Source organism: Sinocyclocheilus grahami, unplaced genomic scaffold (genome assembly GCF_001515645.1).
Source record: "Sinocyclocheilus grahami isolate Dianchi unplaced genomic scaffold, SAMN03320097.WGS_v1.1 scaffold176.1, whole genome shotgun sequence".
Classification (NCBI taxonomy): Eukaryota; Metazoa; Chordata; class Actinopteri; order Cypriniformes; family Cyprinidae; genus Sinocyclocheilus; species Sinocyclocheilus grahami.
Window position 1 is genome coordinate 2,331,992 of NW_015505355.1, and position 6,266 is coordinate 2,338,257.

Sequence of the window (6,266 nt, forward strand, 5' to 3'; positions counted from 1 at the left end):
GGATTTGAGACTTTAGTCTTTGCAACTTTACAGATCATCTTTATGCACCAAGAGCTTGTAACACTCCAAAGAGAAAGGAAAACTTGAAATCGCATCATATGACCCCTTTAAAAAAAAATCTGATTATCGTCATACTTGACCTGATAACATCCTAGAAAAATCTTTATGATGGGCTTCAGGAATCACTGCTAAGTCTTAAAACATAGCCTGTGTCCTCATTACGATTAACTTTTTACTTAAAGATCACTTAAATCACTCCAACTCTAACTTCATTCACACATAATGACAATGTTTCAGAGAGTGGTGAATGTAAAAATGCTTTCTAAACAACCAAAAAGACGTATTTCCTTTATTTGGTCCAAGTGTTCAAGTGAGCATGAAGACCACTAGTGTGTGTAGAGCTTTTCATTACCTGATGGGACACACTTATAGTGTTGTAAATATGCAGGTGTTTTATTTTACAGAGATTTATTTTTATTTTCAATATTTTGCATTTTAAAGGGGTCATATGATGCGATTTCAAGTTTTCCTTTCTCTTTGGAGTGTTACAAGCTCAACTTCTAAATGTCTGTTCAGTAGTCCCTATAACAAATGACACAATTTTTGTGGTGCTTCTAGTGATAAAAAGCAGTTGCAAATGTTGTACAAAATAATGATCAACTCTAATCATTTGCACCAATAAAACTTGTTGCTATTTTTTGTACTACCAAATTATATGTAATATCTAATTATTATTAATATTTCACATACATTGGAAAGGTTTCCGTGACCTCTCACGTGGGTATTTGGACAAGGCACAAGTCAACTGTAATTGCAAGACTAACAGCTGTAGCGTCTGGACCACTCCAACACACAATATATATTTTGTTAGCTAGATTTCACAAATACTTTGTAACACCCCAGGACGCCGAACAAGACCCTGGTTTCATGGTAACCCGATACATTTACAACCTTGTGGAATGCGAGCCGGCTCTCATTCTGCTTTCTCCAGAAACAAGGGGTACAAATGCACAGGAGAAATGGACTGTTCTACTAATTAATTCATAGGAAAACCTTCTTTGAATGAACACCCATTTTCTTCAGGCCATTGTGTATATTATTGCTGTGTTGTATTTAATCTGTTGTATTATAGACTATTTTTATCCGTGCTTACGATAAACCACACATCAAGGTCCAAAGCCAGTTTTTGCTCCTTGAAGTTTTGTTTATGGCCGTAAGGGTGGTCTGTGTCAAAATGACAGGACTGCAAGACAACTCACAAATTTCACAATGGAAGAAGAAAACTCATTTATTTCATCCCATTCTCACTGGAAGACAAAAAACAAACTATGTCATAGACATAGCAATAAAACTGTACAGGATTTAATATGAGATGGGATACAGCACAGCACTGCAGTGGATCGTGGCCAAGATGACCTGAAAAACCACGCCGAGTATTTAACACATAACATATACCAGATATATGTGAACAGACACAATGGAAACAAAACATTAAGCACTGGGGCATCTGGCGGTGAACCTGAGACTGTACAGGGAGAGAGGAGAGAAATGACATTTTCTACAGTAGGCCTATGTATTAGAGGCTGACATTTTTTGGGAAACAAAAGGTGTGTTCGACTTCATGCAGCGTTGCGCAGACCGATCGGCGAGAGTAGCCGCTTGCAGTCGGGGGATGGACTTGAAAGTGGAGACGTCAAGCCAGACACTTTCTGCTCCCGTTAGTGACGCTCTGGCGGTGTTTGCATAGCTACTCTATCACAGATGAAGTGAATAACATGCAATATTTGTCAAATACAGAGACGTTTCAGCAACGTTTTCATGAGCAACAGAAATGCTTTTTATATACTGCTTAATACAGCACCATCTGTTCATGAATAAAGTTCAACATAAACATATACTATTTAAATACCAATAAAGTGGGGGTATAGATGCTTTTATCAGTGTTTGTTTTTTGATAAATGTGACTCAATATAACATTGCGACTACAGTAATAAAGCTTTTACTGTTCGAAAAACAGATTTGTGAGCAGTATTGGAATTGAAGATGTTAGAAACACACGTCACATCATTGGCCCTGTCCCAAATGGCACCCTAGATGGTCTTCCTCTGAGTCCGCTCTTTCGTGACATAATGCCGCTTTGACTGTTGGGTAGAAGTCTGCTGCGGAGCTCCAGTAGCTCGCCTCGCTGCGGGCTCGGCAGAAGTGTGCATTGAGGGCGCATAGCGGCCTCAAAGGGGGCACTCGCGAGCACCCTTTTGAATGTTAAATTGACGAATGGGTCACCCTATGGTCTCGTGGACTTAACGGACACGCGCACCCGGCGGCCATTGTAAGTTTGTAAGACCGCTAGTGCACATGAAGTGTTACATTTGGGACAGGGCCATTGTTGTCATGTGGTGAATTTGGCCAATCGTGAAACAGCTGTGTCGTCATCAGCGCTCCTGCAGGCCCTGTCCCAAATGGCACACTTCATGTGCACTTACTTTTGGTCTTGCGGACTTACAATGGCTGCCGTGTGCGCGTGTCCGTTAAGTCCATGAGACCGTAAGGGGTCCCATTCGTCATTTTAGCATTCAGAAGGGTGCTTGCGAGCACCCCCTTTGTGGCTGCTATGCGCCCTCGATACACACTTCTGCCGAGCCCGCACTGGGGCGAGCTCCGCAGCAGACTTCTACCCGACAGTCAAAGCGGCATTACGTCATGAAAGTGCAGACTCAGAGGAAGCCCGTGAGGGTTTAGGGTGCCATTTGGGACAGGGCCGCAGTCGCTCTGAAAAAGCTGCGCCAGCTGAGTCAGCCGGCTGCTATTGAAATGCTATAGCGGTACTTTGATGCCACACGTGACAGTGATGTGGCGTCGGCGCCGGTTCAAGTCAGACAAAATTTCTAACCGGCATGCACTGCTTCAAGTCAGCTGCCCATCGGTCTGCGCAGCGCCGCATGAAGTCGAACGTACCTTGTGATACCCAACTTATATACCTATATATATAAATATATACCTTTTATATAAATAAACTATAAACTGTATAATTTAATTTTGAACTCAATTCTAGTTGCCCTGTCTCTTTGTGCTCTCCTCCTGTTTGCTTTGGTGTGGCTGGTTAAGTGAATGATGTACGCAGTCCGAGACGGACAGATCGTTAATGGCTGGTCTATGTTTATGTGGTAATACAGTACATTGGGCAGGATATCCAAACACCGGCCCACCTATCATTCATCGTCCTCAAATATGGCTTTTCATCTGAAAGATGTATGTAGTAACAACTTTACATGGCCGCTAAAGAGTGTTAGCTGAACAGTAGTCCGCTCACTTGCTCTTAAAATACTCCGTCATTTTTGGTCATACAGATAAAAGTTATACATCTTTCGAATCTGTAAAGACTCTACGTTTATTTGTATGCACTCAAAATAACAATGAAACGTTGCGCTTCTGTAAAATAATTCAAGCAAACAGGATGCGCTTTCTTCCGTCTCGGTCTGTGAACTTGAGCGAAAAACTTAGAAACTCTGTGTATGAAAAATATATCTATAGAGAGTGAAATGTCTGCTTTCGAATGAAAAAAACATTCAAATAGAAAACGTGTGTGTTAGCATGGATGATTTACATTAAATTTAATGTGTGTGCAATGCACACTGTGCATTGTTTAAGCTGGCTTTCAGTTCATTAAAATACAAAAAACTACATTTTGGATTTTTATTCAACTAAAGTGGGCATGCTGTGATCTGTACTGTATTTTTACTGTAACTGACAGATTCCGGCCAAAAAAAACAACACGGAAGTGGGAGGGAATGGGAGTCATTATTCTGTTTTTTTCGTGGGATTGGGATGGGACGGGATTTTTTATTATTTTTTTTAATTGTGACGGGAGAGGTTTGAAAATCCACTCCCGTGTCACCCTCTAGTATGTATAAGGCTAAATGCAAATGCTAATAATTTACACTTTTAAGGTTCTTTATTGACATCTACTGTTCCACAAAGAACCTTTAACCTCTATAGAACCTTTCCATTTCACAAAGTGTTCTTTAAAAGGTTGTTTAGATTATTAAAATGTTCTTCACACTAAGAATGAAATGGAATTAAGAACTGTTCACTGAAAGGTTCGGTGGAAAATGGTTCTTCTGTGACATAAAAAAATTGCAATGTTTACTTTTAAGTATTACTATTTATTTCATTGCTAACATTTTAGTTATTTTGCATGCAAAATGTGAAAGTAGTATTACATGTATTCTTTCAGTAGTGAATTCCCATAAGTATTCTAAATGTTACATTTTGTAATTACTTCTCAAACAGCGTAAATCATCTGAAGAGAAGAACATTTTTCTTTTGTTTAGAATTAATTACATAAGAGATACTACTGTGACCACCAGGACAGTGGAGGATGTGGAGATGGCATTTGGTCATCCCATAAATATTTACATTGTATTGCACAACCACAACCACAATTCAGTGCAAAGTGATACAAATCTTCTCATAATAGCAGTCACACAAATAATAACAGAGCATAGCTTGAGGAGACGGTTGAGCCTCTGCAGTTATAAACATTCACCATCCAGGTTTTGGTTGGGTTTGAGGTCAGGAAGCATCAGCTCATCTGCATGATTTGGCATTAGAGCCGCGGGGTCCCTGTCACAAGGTTTACCCTCCAGACAGTGTCTGTCCAGCTGTTTGAACACACAGACCTCCACTGGGTCAAGAGCAGAGGATAATAGTTTCAATAGCATTTACATAACTAACTGCCTTTATTGATATATGCTGAGAAAACCACCAAAAATAAGGATTAAACACAACAACAACAACAAAAAATGGCTTTAGAAATGTTTTTTTATTTTTAGAAATGTTTATTTTTGTAACTCCATTTTGCAAACTCATGGGAGATTTTTTATTATTGTACAATTTCTGTGAGTGATATTTTTAAACTGTTGGTAAACATCTAGATTGAAGACTTGGGATGTTTCATCATGTCTTAGGCTATATTTTTCTCACACCATGAGTTTGATGTGTTTTAATCAAGACATCAACATAAGGATTATATGTTTTTTTCAGCTTTGAGAGTTTATTACGTCACTGGATATTATAAACGTAACATATTTTGTGAACTATTAAACTGTTTTACAATGGCATCCTTTTTTTTTAGATAGGCTTATTATGCTCATTGTTATTTTGCATATCAACATATTTAGTGTAAATATGGTTTATAGCAGGTGTTAACAGTGATTAACAACTATTAATTGTGAAGGACGGGGTCGGGTGGGGTTGCTATAAACCATTAAAGTTCATTTGATTGGAGAGAAGAACCACCTCGCCCTCCTTTTGTCAATCACTGTATCACATCCCCCACCACCACACAACACACCGATCGGTTACGACTCCGCACGACCCCCTGCACACCCACAGACCACCAAAGCCCGAGAGGTCGGCACATGAAACCGAGGTGAATCGCCGTATCTGACCACTTTTGCTTCACCGGAGCGCAATCAGTTTCGGAGAACTTCGTTAGCAATCCCGTGAGGAGAACAGGTAAATCATCCGCGAAGCCTTAAAGGGGTCATATGATGCGATTTCAATTTGTCCTTTCTCTTTGGAGTGTTACAAGCTCTTGGTGCATAAAGAAGATCTGTAAAGTTGCAAAGACTAAAGTCTCAAAACCAAAGAGACATTCTTTATAAAAGTTCAGAGTCAACCACGCCTACCTAAAACGGCTCGTTCTAACACGCCCCCACATATCTACATCACTATGTGGGAAGATTTGCATAACGCCGCCCAAATGTTCACGCAAAGAAAGAAGGCGTAACTTTTATTCTCGCTGTATTATTGTTGACGCTGTAGCCATGTCGTGAAGACGCTGTGTGCTTCGTTGTGAAAGCGAAACTACTTTGTTTAGTCTTCCAAAAGAGGACGATATCCGCATCGTCATGCCTGGAGCTGATCCGTGCTGGTCGCTGAGGAAATACATCAACTTTCTCCGTGGACGAAGCGGAGTCCAGCCCGCCTCAGCTCACTCTATCCCGACCTCAGCACACGCTTAGCCGGGGCTTCCCCAAACGGTAGGCCGCTGTGTTTTTCGTTGCCACTGATGATTCAAACGCGAGTTTTGAGCAGTGTAGAGTAGCGCTTGTTGTTTGTCATTTCTCCGATCACAAATGCAGACATGGTTTTATGTTTATGCGGCGCGATGCAACGCAACGCGTAAAAAGACAGTATAAGTCATTATAATCCGTAAATATTTCCCCACTGGATGCAACAAATGCCTCGTTTATAATGGGTTT